This window comes from Sceloporus undulatus, chromosome 1 (genome assembly GCF_019175285.1).
Source record: "Sceloporus undulatus isolate JIND9_A2432 ecotype Alabama chromosome 1, SceUnd_v1.1, whole genome shotgun sequence".
In the NCBI taxonomy this organism is placed as follows: domain Eukaryota; kingdom Metazoa; phylum Chordata; class Lepidosauria; order Squamata; family Phrynosomatidae; genus Sceloporus; species Sceloporus undulatus.
In genome coordinates this window covers 264449099-264463002 of record NC_056522.1, presented here as the reverse complement: position 1 = coordinate 264463002, position 13904 = coordinate 264449099, and the positions used below count along the sequence as shown (strand labels likewise).

The 13904-nt window shown below is 42.7% G+C and overlaps 1 protein-coding gene across 1 annotated transcript in view; it reads left to right on the top strand.

Annotated features, from left to right (window-relative positions):
* The window catches only part of SLC25A22 (solute carrier family 25 member 22), a 723963-nt gene that overhangs the window by 249654 nt on the left and 460405 nt on the right, over positions 1-13904 (top strand). The gene's annotated exons all lie outside the window — the stretch shown is intronic.

Sequence of the window (13904 nt, the reverse complement as noted above, 5' to 3'; positions counted from 1 at the left end):
ATGTCAATTGTTTGCTGTCGTTTAAATTTCCACACAAACTCAAAAATCTTGCATCTAATAAAAGGTATTATCTATTTGGTATGCCCCACTGCTAGTATTGGGTTCAGTTGATTTTCATCTGGGTCAAGTTGGAAAATAAATCTTTAAATGAAATGGAAGCATCTGGGCTTTGAGCAGTGTCTGAATAAGAGACTTGGGGATGCCCTATATGTCACCTTAATCTATCTTGTGCAAGAAAAGTAGTTATAATTGTAAATGCTATAACATAATACATGGGCATTCTCCCCTAAACTGGGTGAGAATGTATTTTACTCTCAATTTTACTCTCAAAAATACTTTTGTTCACTGTCATTGTAAGTAATTTTGTTATGTTTGCACACTGAAGGTGAAGAGAAATCATAGTGATGACAAGGTATGTTTTAGTTACTAGTACTGCTAGCTGTGCAGAGTTTCTCTCTCATAGGGGCCCACATTTGCCAAGACTCTTTTAATGGGGTTTTTATCAATTTGCTTCTTTTAAAAAAACATCCTGATCTCAGAACATTATTAAACTGCTAGCCATTATTATTCTCATCAGATCTACGAATCTTTACAAGTTAAGCGTTCTTTTTCGTTTATTGCTGGGATGTAGGAGATTGCTATATCCCCCCCCCCCCAGCATTCAGCAGTTCCTCGTTTAAAAGTGCTCTGTTGTATTTTAAACTGCATGCTTTATCCTAATGCAAAGGGCATTAAGTGATTAATTCTGGCATTTGTGTTTCACAGTTGGTTGGAGAGCTTATGTTTTGTACGCCTGCCACATTATCTAGGAAAATGCTTGGAAAAACAACATTCTGTTTCACCCTATATGTTTCTGAAGTTACCTTATTTGCTTTTTGGTCTAGCCAAAGTCACATCTTTTGGAAATAATGTGACAACTTGTAGATGCCAGCTTAGTTGAAGCAAGAAGCTTTTATACCATTTTCATCCTTTTGTTCACTGATGTTTGGTAGCTACACTGGTTATTACTTCCCCCCCCCCCCCCCAGCCAACCACTAAGATGGCCCCCGATGGATCACAATGTGCACCACCTCAAGCCAGTCAGTCTCATTTCTATGTGAGTCCATGGAAATAACACAAGAGGGCACCACTGTTAACAACTACAAGCATTGTGGCTGCCACAGCCACTCTAAGGCTGGTGAACATAAGATTCATGAGAAAGAAAAGGAATAGCACCACGGTAGTGGCAAATCCCGAAAAATGGGCAAGCAGCATAAATACAACACAGGGAAGAGGAACAGAGACAAAATTATGGAGATTGTGTAAGATACAGCAAACTTAAGTCTCTCTGCCCATAATAGGTATGGCCCATGTCTCAGATTGTATTATTATTATTATTATTATTAACCTTTATTTATGAAGCGCTGTAAATTTACACAGCACTGTACATGCAATCTTTTTAGTTAGACGGTTCCCTGCCCTCAGGCTTACAATCTAAAAAGACAAGACACAGAAGGAGAAGGGAGTGGTGGAGGGAAAGGGTAAGAGGTCCAGCAGTTCCTCTCAACCTCCGAGGTCTGGACCAAGGCAGATGGACTGGAGGGAGGGCAAGGCTTCATAATGGATGGTTAATCATTATCCAGAGAAAATACATAATCACAAATAGGATAATACATATACAGTACATAGGAATACAGGAAATGGATCGATAAACAGCCAACAACAGAACATCAGATAGTAAGCGACAATTATGCGATGCCTGGGAAAGCTTCTCTGAATAGGATGGTTTTCAGCTCCGTTTTGAAGCTGGTTAAAGAAGTGATGGCTCTTGCTTGTGGAGGAAGAAGGTTCCAGGAGTGAGGGGCAGCAAGTGAAAAGGGGCGAATCCGGGATGGGGCAGAGGAAATCCTGGGCTGAGACAGGAACCCTTGACTACCAGAACGGAGGGCCCTGGTGGGAAGGTGAAGAGAAAGAAGGTCTGATAAGTAAGGAGGGGCCAGTCCATGGAGGGCTTTGAATGTCGACAGCAGGAGCTTATACTGAATGCGGAAAGGGAGAGGGAGCCAGTGAAGGGATGCCAACACAGGAGAAATGTGGTCAGAGCGGTGGGTGGAAGTGATAATGCGTGCAGCTGAATGCTGGACAGAGATTAAAGGACGGAGGTGAGAAAAAGGAAGCCCAGCCAGGAGGACATTACAGTAATCAAGTCGTGAGATCACTAGGGCATGGACCAGGATCTTGGCAGTAGAGGCGGAGAGATATGGTCGGATTTTGGCAATATTGTACAAAAAAGAATCTACAAGCCTTGGCAGTGGTCTGGATCTGAGGGATACACGACAGAGAAGAGTCAAAGATAAAGCCAAGACTGCGGGCTTGCTGGACTGGTTGAATGGAAATGTTGTCCACAGAGACAGAAAAGGAGTGTTGAAGGTTGGGCTTAGGAGGAAAGACCCTCTCATGCCTGTACCCTGGCACAGCAGAGGTGTTACATCTGCCTGTCAATATTGCTGACCATGTTCCAATATTGATCCCAAAACAAGGATCACAATGGAATGGGTGTCTTCCATTCTCATGTGGTTGCTCAGTGGCCACAGCTCCAGTGTTGCTAGGTTGATCATATATCCTTGAGACAAAAATGGGCATTGGGATGGCAAAAACAGGATGAGGTCATGTAATATTCCATATTTGTAAAAAAGTAAGAAGATAACAAACTATACTGCATGAACATATTGAGCTAGCAATTATTCTTCAGTGACAGAACTCACACAAAAATTTAGGTAGACTTAGAGGGGGACTTTATTTCACCATGATCATACCATGAAGTAATCATACTCAGCAAATAATAATAATATTTATTTGTATTCCACTTTTTCAGAAGGAATCAAAGCAGATTCCAACAGTATAAATAAAACATCAAACAATTAAAAATTACAGTTTAAAATCCCAAAACCCCAACCCTCCCACCAGTGATAAAAACAGTAATCAAGCTATATTAAAAAAAGATTAAACATCAAAAAATTTAAAACTATCCAATAGGAATACATTAAAAATTTTGGGCAGATCAGCATGAGAAATTAATCTTCCTCTAGAGGAGTGGAGGGGGGTTGATGTTATCAATCAATTTTGGTGTCAGTATCAATAGAGGGGGGAGGCAAGTCTAATGGATCTAACCTAGTCTGGGAAGGCCTGCTGGAAGAGATACGTCTTAATAGCATTTTTAAAGGCCTCCAGGGTGGTAATATGGCAGATCTCGTCTGGCAGGTCGTTCCAGAACCTGGGAGCAGCTGATGAGAAGGTCCTCTGTCCTCTGGGTCATTGCAGAGAGTCTGGTCTTCTTAGGTTGTAGCAGATTCTTCTCAGTGGACCAAAGTGTGCGGGGAGGATTTTATGGAAGGAGGTGCTCCCGCAAGTAGTCAGGACCCAAGTCATGTAGGGCTTTAAAGGTTAGAACCAACACCATGTACCTTGCCCGGAAACTGATAGGAGCCAGTGGAGAGATTTTAGAACAGGTGTAATATGGGCAGTTCTAGATGTGCCTGTAACCACCCTGACTGTCATGTTTTGTACCAATTGAAATTTCTGAACTTGGAACAATGGTAGCCCTATGTAGAGTGTGTTGCAGAAGTCGAGTTGAGAGGTTACCAGCACATGTACTAATGTTTCAAGGTCTCCCTGCTCCAGGATGGGGTGCAACTGGCATATCAGCCAAAGATTATAGCAAGTACGTTGCATCCACCTGAGCCAGTGATGGTGAACCTTTTACAGACCGAGTGCCCAAACTGCAACCCACACCCCACTTATTTATTGCAAAGTACCACGTCCCTCTAGCTTTCTAGTAAGAACCTCTGGCAAACTCTGTGCTAGGGCGACAGCATGTGTGCCCACAGAGAGGGTTCTGAGTGCCACCTCTGGCACACGTGCCATAGGTTCGCCATCACTGACCTGAGCTGTCAGTTGACGTGACGAGTCCAGGAGCACCCCCAAGCTGCGGACAGAGTCCTTCAGGGGAAGTGTGACCCCATCCAGAACTGGCTGACATAACTCCATTCCCGGATTATGGGTCCCTATTGTAAGTACCTACATCTTACCTGGATTCAACTTGAGTTTGTTTTCCCTCATCCAGTCCATTACCGAATTAAGACAGGCATTCAGAGGAGAGATGCCAGCCTTAGTCACTGCATCAGTCTGAGACATAGAGAAATATATTTGCGTGTCATCAGCGTACTGATAACACCTTGCCCCATGTCTTCAGATGATCTCACCCAGCGGCTTCATGTAAATGTTGAACAGCATTGGGGACAGAATTGCGCCTTGAGGGATGCCCGACTTGAGCTCCCTCTTGGCCGAACAACTATCCCCAAGCGACACCATCTGGAATCTGCCCAAGAGGTAGGATCGGAGACACTGGAGTAAAGTACCCCCGATTCCTAACTCTTAGACATTCCAGAAGGTATTGAGGGCCACAGAGAGGTCCAAGAACACCAGCAGGGTCACATTTCCCCTGTCGATGCCCAGATGGAGATCATTGACTAAGGTGACCATGGTGGTCTCAACTCCATATCCTGTCCTAAATCCAGTTTGAAATGGATCTAGAAAATCCATTTCTTCCAAGACTGCTGGGAGTTGAATGACAACTGCCCTCTTAATTACCTTATCTAAGAATGGTAAAACGGAGACCGGCCTGTAATTGTTTCTGTCCAGGGGGTAAAGGGAAGGCTTTTTTTTTTTTGCAATAGTTTAACCCCACCCTGTTTAAGGCAGGATGGAAGACAGCATTCTATAAAAGATGTATTGACCATGTTTTTTAACAACAACTTGATGGTATCTCCCCCCTGGACAGCCAACCAAGATGGGCAAGGGTCGAGTGAGCAGGTCGTCTTTTTCATACAACCAAGGAGCTTGTCCACATTTTCACTACTAACCGACTCAGATTGATCCAGAATAACAGTATAGGCAGATGTGCTAGATACCTCTACTATCACCTCTGTCATAAGGCCGGCGTCCAAGTCAGTTCTTATCTGAGAGATTTTGTCTGTGAAGTGGTTATTGAAAGCATCACAGCAGGCTTTTGTTGGTTCTAATAAAAGGAGTTCAAGGTGGGGGGCATTTGAGTCAAGTCCTTTACCACCCTGAACAGCTCTGCTAGATGAGACTTCGCAGACGCAATAGATGCAGAATAGAAAGACTTCTTAGATGCATCTATTGCCACTCCATGGGATTTAAGAAAAAATATCAGTCTTAAAACTTCTCTCACTCCATGACAAAAAATTTTTACAACCACAATTTTAAACAGGGATCTTCAAACCATTTTTGCAACTTAATGGCATTTCTCTTGAAAACAGGACAAAATTGACATATTAAAACGGGACAGTCTGAAAATATTTTTTTTAAAATAGTACTGTCCCATTTAAAGCTGCACATATGGTCAGCCTAAGTATTGCTCAGGTGGATGACTTGGCTGTATGAGGTCCTGTGCACTCTGCTACCCAGCTTCCCATCAATAGCAAACCACTTCTTGTTGCTTCTGCTTCATTTAACCTGTTGCTAAAAAATATGTATATGTCGCTGATACAGTGGTACCCCGGGTTACGAATTTAATTCGTTCCGCGGCGCCATTCGTAACCCGAAAGATTTCGCAACCCGAAAAAGCCATAGCCGCTAGCGCTGGAAAGCCGCGATTTCGTGCGAAAAAGCGCCGAAAAGCACCAAAAAATTTTTCGTAAGCTGGAAAAAAAATGTAACCCGGAACAGTTTTTTCCTATCTAATTTTTTCGTATCCCGGAAATTTCGTAACGCGGTCATTTCGTATCCCGGGGTACCACTGTATTGATTTTATCTGAACCAGTAAATTTAGGGCTAATCTAGATGCTATAAGGTGGAAGGTTGCTGCTTCATGTTGATTGTGTTTTCCTGGTGACATGCAATATAACAGCATATCCATGAGCTGTTATCACAGTCATGTTATGCTTTCCCTTAGTTTACATAATTGGCTATTGCTGGCAGATGAGAAGAATATACAATGTAATAATATTGTATTTATATATGATGTGATAATATTATATTAAATAGTACACTATTACACAAGACAGGAAAGAAAAAAATTAAATGTTTAGCTCTGCTGGATTGTCATTCTTAAACCATTGCATATCCATGCAGAACATGGAAGGGACTGATATGTTTTCCTCCACCATCCTCTTTTTATGTGCTACAGACTTCTACATACTTTTACTTACTACTTCCACTTACTTTTTGCTATAACCATATTTGATCTGAACTGAGCACATCATTGTTACTACTAACCTTAGTTAGTTAGCCTCCCAACCACAACCCAAAACTATTTCAAAACTGTTGCTTCTCAGTTCTGGTTTGAAAGCAAACAGTGGTCAGCAGTAACCATAGTTTCTCAGCACTGCAGTGTTATTATTGAACCTGAAAGGTGAGGAGGGAATTGGCAAATGCAAACCAGTAAATCAGTAGTGTCTGCAGTAGTACCTGTGAGGCTTAGATACAGCCATATGCAGTGGGGTAAAAAGGAATTGCCCAGCTGCTCAAACTTTTGGAGACAAAAAGTCATACAAAGAACACGTCAAGGTGTCTGTGAAAGGATGATTCAGACAAGCAGATGTGCTCATTATGTGTTGGGATATGCTAGGCGAGGGATAAATCTTTGCATGGTAGTGGTGTTACCTCCCACCATGTTGACCAGCATGTGGTGACCCTACAATCATAAAGTTGGAAGAGACCACAAGGGCCATCCAGTCCAACCCCCTGCCATGCAGGAAATCACAATCAAAGTATCCTTGACAGATGGCCATCCAGCCTCTGCTTAAAGACCTCCAAAGAAGGAGATTCCACCACACTCCAAGGAAGTGTGTTCCACTGTCTAACAGCTCTTACTGTCAGGAAGTTCCTCCTAATGTTTAGGTGGACTCTCTTTTCCTTTAGCTTGCATCCATTGAGAGGGAGATAAGGGCAGGCCAGCTCCATCAGGCCTAGCTTGAAAAGAAGAAGGGCCCTCCCTCCATCCACCATCATCCAGAGGGAAAGAAGGGCAGGCCAGCTCCATCGGGCCTAACCAAAATAAGAAGGGCCCTCCCTCCAGTCCATCTGCCATGGTCCAGGCCTCAGAAAGAGAAGATCTGCTGGACTTATTCCCCTTCCCCACTGCCATTCCCTTCTTTTGTGTCTTGTCTTTTTAGATTGTAAGCCTGAGGGCAGGGAAATGTCTAATTAACAATTTGTAAGTTGCTCTAAGAGCCTTTTCGCTGAAGAGGAAGGTATAAATACTCTAAATAAATAATAAAATTGTTCTGTGTTGTAGTCTCTGGAGCAGCAGAAAACAAGCTCGCTCCCTCCTCAATGTGACACCCCTTCAAATACTTAACCCCTCTTAACCTTCTCTTCTCCAGGCTAAACATCCCTAGCTCCCTAAGGCGTTCCTCATAGGGCATGGTTTCCAGACCCTTCACCATTTTAGTCGCCCTCCTTTGGACACATTCCAGATTCTCAATGTCCTTTTTGAATTGTGGCGCCCAGAACTGGACACAGTATTCCAGGTGGGGCCTGACCAAAGCAGAATACAGTGGCACTATTACTTCCCTTGATCTAGACACTACTTCTATTGATGCAGCCTAAAATCTCATTGGCCTTTTTAGCTGCTGCCTCACACTGCTGACTCATATTCAATTTGTGGTCTACTTGGATTCCCAGATCCCTTTCACGTGTAGTCTCGTTCAGCCAGGTGTCCCCCATCCTATATCCATGCATTTCATTTTTCTGCCCTAAGTGCAGTGCCTTACATTTCTCCATGTTGAATTTCATTTTGTTAGCTTTGGCCCAGTTTTCTTGTCTATTCAGGTCATTTTGAATTTTAATCCTGTCTTCTGGGGTATTAGCTACTCCTCCTAGTTTGGTGTCATCTACAAATTTCATGAGGATGCCTCCAATTCTGTCATCCAAGTAATTGATAAAGATGTTGAATAGCACTGGGCCCAAAACAGAGCCCTGGGGGACTCCACTGGTCACCTCTTTCCAGGATGAAAAGGAGCCATTGTTGAGCACCCTTTGGGTTCGGCTGGTCAACCAGTTACAAATCCATGCAACAGTTACTTTGTCTAGCCCACATTTTACCAGCTTGTTTGCAAGAATGTCATCAGGAACCTTGTCAAAGGCCTTACTGAAATCGAGATATGCCATATCTACAGCATTCCCTTTGTCTACCAAGCTGGTAATTTTATCAAAAAAGATCAGATTAATCTGGCATTGTCCGGGAAAGCACACACACACACATTGATAAGCAGCTCAGCAAAGGAAACAAGGCTGGGCAGCCAACATCGACAGTTTATGAACAACAGCCCTGTCCTCTGTCCAAATAGGGTGAGCCACAAGCCAGTCCAGATTCAGAAGTCACAAATAACAGTTCAGTCCGAGGTTGAGGATGCCAGAGAGTTTGGTTGCTGAGTCTGTTCCAAGGTCGTAGGTTCAAGAGCAGCCAAAGGTCTAGAGAGCCAAGAGTCCAGGAAAGCCAGAGCCAGCAGCATTCACTAAATGGAAAACGCAATAATCTCTGATGAAGGGAGTCAGCGTCTCACATTTGTCTTGAGCCGCTTCCTTATCGCAGCTGTTGGGTGATTAATGCACGCCTCTCAGCTATCCTTCTTGACCTTCGCAGGCCCTCCCTTTCTGCCCTCCTTTGGCTGAAGTTGGGAACTTCAATACCTGGCTGTTGTTCTTTCTATCTCCCCGCTGGGGGGGTAGGGGGATCCCTTGCTGGAAACAAGGCTGATCCAGTGTCCCTGAAGGAGACATCAACAACCCCAGGATCTGGTAGGGCAGAACTAGGACCTGGCAAGGCAGGGCTGGGGTCTAGCACTCTTCCGGTTCCTCCTCGTTGTCCTCCGAGTCCTCCTTGTTGGTGGTCATGACAAGCAGTGTGTGTTTCAAAACCCATGCTGACTTTTTGTGATAATGGCAACATGGGTTTCTGAGAAACAAGTCAGCTGAATGATCTATGAATGAGAGGCTTCCAAGTCACCCTATTAATTGCCCTGAATAGGTCTTGCAGACACAGGACCATGGCTTCTCTGACTGCGTCTGGTCCTGAGTACAGGTTACTCATCAGGACAATTAAATGTTGTGGCACACCCATTTCATTAAGAGTGAGCCCTACTTTACATGATCTACACAATCAAAAGCTTTGCTATAAAGCACAGGTGATTTTTTTCTGAAATACTTTGGTGCACTCCATTATCCAACATAGGCTTGCAAATGATCCCTACTGCCTCTTCCTCTTGGACATCTGGCATTTCTTCTCTCTACATGATAAAGCTTTGTGTAGCATTTTGAGTTCACTTTGCTTGCATCAGAATTATGCAATGGTCCTGTGGTTGCTGCAATACCTGGTGTCACCTTTCTTAGGAGTGGTATACATATTGAGCATATTGAACGTTTCCAATCTGTGGACCATTCTTTTGTTTTCCTTAGTTGTTGACATATTTTAGTTAGAACTAGAGTATATCTGTCTCTGCATCTTGAAACAACTCTATTGGTACCATTTGTTCCTGGTGATTTATTTCTCCCCGGTGTCCTGAGTTCAACTTCCACTTCACTGTCTAAATTCTAGGTTCTTATATGGTTCTTCCTCAAATTAATCTTCATCTGTTTATCTCTATATAGGCCTGTTACAGACAGCCAAAAAAGCTGCTTCGAGTCCCAGTGGAGGTATGTTTTCAATGATGCATGCATCCTAAAGTCCAGAGCGCCACCAAAGCCACGCTCCAGCCCTAAGGACTGGAGCATGGCTTGGTGCGGCTTCTGGACTCTTAGGACACATGCATCATTGAAACACCATACCTCCACTGTGACTCAAAGCAGCTTTATTTTGGCGGTCTGTAACAGGCCATAGTTCTCGTGTATCGTTTCCATTGGCTATTATTTCCAACTGGTCAAGTAATGTGTTACCCTGCTAATCATAGGGCATCCCCACTCTTGAAATTTCCCTTTATTCTTTGAATCTTTTGGGAGGGGTCTCTTGTTATCCCTCATTTGTTGTCATCTTCTCTTTTCTGCAGTGTTATTATAGTAGTTCTCCTGTCCCTTGCACACAAGTTATTAAACCATTTCATTCCGGATTCTGCCACCTTTACTTTTGCTTCTCATTTGTCCTCCATTGCTTGAAGAGTTTCATTTGTCATCCATTGAGACTTCTCTTCGTTCTGACTCAAAGGTGTCTTTGCATACTTCCCTGACAATGTCCCTGGCTTCAGTCCACAGCTCTCCAGTCAATTAATAGTGCAAATTTGTTTTTTATATTATCTTTGAATTCTATAAGAATTTTCTTCAAGTTCTGTTTTGGCACAATGGTTGGTTTAATATTCTTTAGTTTTACTCTAATTTTTTATCTTAGCAGTTCGTGGTCTCTGCCACAATTTGCTCTGGTCTTGTTTTTGCAGAAACAATGGGGCTTATCCATCTTCTGTTTCCAATTTTGCAGTCTTTTTTTTTTCTATATTGGTTTCAGGTGTGTCCCTATACAGTTAGCTGTGTCTTGGTTTGCTTGAAGACTGTTTTTGCGATGACAAATTGTTGGCCTTGCTTCATTTGCTCTCCTGCTTCATTCTTCATCCTGGGCCAAATTTCTATAATCTTCTATTATATGCTCTCTTTTGCATTCCAGTCACCTATGATTAACAACAAGGCCTGTTTTGATGTGTGATCAACTTCCTTCTGGACTCCAGCACAGAATCATTCAATTTCTTCTTTGCCTCTATAGTTGGAGCATAAAGCTTCATGTGGTTTCCTTGGAGTCTTAATTATATTATTCTTTCAGACTTTGCATTATATCTTTTGACTGCTCTTGCTACAGCTCTTCTTCTTATTAATGCCACCCCATTTTTTCTTAGATTTTCATTTCTGAGTAAAGCTAGTATTTTTTTTGTGGGTTTTTCGGGTTATGTGGACATGTTCAAGAGAGTTTCTTCCTGACGTTTCGCCAGCATCTGTGGCTGCATCTTCCGAGAATACTTGGCTGGAAAAGTTGGGATTATATACTGTGTGAGTCTGGGGTTTTCGTGTTCACTTTAAGGGTTTCTTCTTTCCGGTTTGAAATTATCCAGATGTTGGGATACTGTTTGAAACACTGAAATTCTCGACCATGCCAACCACTACCATGTCAGGATGCACAGGGAAGCCATTGAATCTACAAATTTGGCTACTAGTCCTGAGGAATAGCAAAATGAGGACTCAGCAAAGCAAATGGGAAACCACTCAGAGTCAGGGGCTTTCCCAGCAGATATGATCACCAATTAGCAGACACAAATCCTCTTTGCTTAGCCTCCCAGCCAGAGCGGCCATCAGCACAGAACAATACACATACAAATCACTCCTGCATTCCCAGGCTCACACAGTGTATGTAGTGTGTATTACACACACACACAACTTTTCCGGCAAGCTCTCTGAAGATGCCAGCCACAGATGCTGGTGAAATGTCAGAGAAGAAACTCTTCTAGAAACTGACCACATAACCCGAAAAAACCCACAAACAACTGGTGCCGGCCATGAAAGCCTTCGACTAAAGCTATTTGATTATTTGGCTCAAAATGTCCCATTCCTGTCCACTATAGCCATCAATCAAACAACTATTGCAATGTTTATATGTTCCATTTCTTGTTTTACTATGTCTAGCTTCCCCTGGTTCATGCTTGTCACATTCCATGTTCCTGTAATATGTCTTGTGCAGCCTTGGATTTTCTTTTCACCTCTGAGTGCATCAACAGCTGAATGTCATTTCAGCTTGAGACAAGTTACATCATTAGCCACTGTGCTACTTATAGTTGTCCTCTGCTCTAGCTTTGAGAGAGCTAGGGTAAAATTGAAGTGTCCTAACAAAAGACAGAGAGCTGGGAATGCAAACAGCAAACAAATTCCGAGACATCAGAGGACAAGAAGCAATAGCTTTTGAACGTGAGCCACTGACAACGGCATCACCATCTCTGCTGGCATTTACATTTTTATTGAAGTTAATAGAACTAAACCTGTTTTATAGCAACAGGAGGGAACTGGCCTCCAGGGTGGTGAAATAGACTTTTCTGTGTATATGTGTGGGCTGTAAAATTAACACATCTAATAGTGGGCACCTGAGAAATGAAGTGTGATAAATCCTTCCACGTTTAGTTATAATTCCCTTCTGAGAATTTGACCCTGTGCATTTTAAATATGTTAATAGGAATAGAAAAGTGCTTCCATTCCAGCAGTTATGCTCAGAACGTAATTAGTGTGGAGGACATGCTCTTGTTTCCTTTTAAAGGGGAAAAAGAATTGTCAATAAGCATGTGCAGCAGCTGTTTACTCACCCACTTATATCGGATGTTAGGATTTTAAATTGTAAACCACTAAAATGTATAAAGATACATCTATTTTACTTCAAAATACTTCAAAATGAAGGTGCTTTTCTTCCAGAGAGTGAATGTTATCTGGTGAGTGAAAAAATTAGTGTAAAATGAAATTTCACCCCTCTCTTAAGAGGAAAAAAAAATCTTATCTGTATCTCCCACCATAGGCAGCCTTTTCATACCATGATGAAGGGCTGCTGCCTTCACACATTCAAGAAATGTCATCCTCTCTACAGTTCCCTGCCTTTTCAGAGGAGTAGTTGACCAAGCAAATAAAAGCTCACCACATTGTGTGTACTCTGCATTGTCAGGGCTCTCTACCATGTGTACACAGCATAGAAACTGTGAGTGCAGCTCTTCCAAATTGCAGAGACTGTAGTGCTACCAGATAAGTGTTCAGTTTTTAGTGTATCAAGCAGCTTTGACATTGTGTCTGGGCTGAAGGCACAACTGTCCAATACAAAGTCTGGAAACAGAATGTTAATAGAAAGACTTCTAAAGCTTACGGGCAACCACATGAAATCCCGCCATGCGCCCAGACTGTAGCCTTGGGCAAGTCAATTGCTCTCAGTTTATTGAGCCTTCACCATGTTGTTGAGAAAATAAAATAGGATACATTGCTCTGAGCTCCCTAAGTACATCACCCCAATAGTACATGGGTAGGTAAGATAAAATACTACATATGAATAAAGGAAATCAGTAAGAAGTGAAACAAGAAAACCTTTTCTAAGAAACCAGATTGATGAAACTTTAAACAGCACAAAAGGACATATGGTCTCATTTGAATGGGGTGATTGGATGGAGAGATCTACAAGTGTCCTGCCAACTTTTGCCAGTATCACCTTACACCACTGTCCAGTCATATTTATTGAAACGAGGAGCATAAGTGACTTGACTAGAGTTCAATATGAAGAGGAAGGATCCTAATTCCTCCCCTGACTCCAATTCTTTCTTGGTCAATAGAGGGAAGAGAGGACAAAATGCAACAATGAAAGGAATACTTCTCACTCAGGACTCCAGATCCTTTCAGAGATTGGCCAGAATTCTACCCTAGACTACTTAATTATGGATGTTCCTAACCATCCTAACCTACTGTACTGGACATCTACTGCACTGAGAGAAGATGGTCCATCGTGCTGGGAATTGGGGGGCAGGTGAATGACCTTTCCATCAAATGCACCTCACTATCCAGTGAGGCTGCACTATGGAAGTGTAGCAAGGGGCCTGCTTCTGATTGTTGCAGCCTTGCTCACTGGTGGACATGGGGTGAAAAATATCCACCTATGCCCCAGTTGCCAGCAGAATGGACCTTCTTCTCTGAGACTGATGCCTGAAAAAGTAGGCTTGGGGAAACAGTTACGATCATGGCAGCAATTCCACAATCACTACTATGTAGGAACCATGAATACATCATTTATGGATGTGAAACGCCAGGTTGTGTATCTGTAACTGTGATACTGAATGCCAGCAAAGACTTTTATTGTACTTTAATCTTCCTTCCCTCACAACATTTCTTTGAAGGGAGGAGTAGACAAT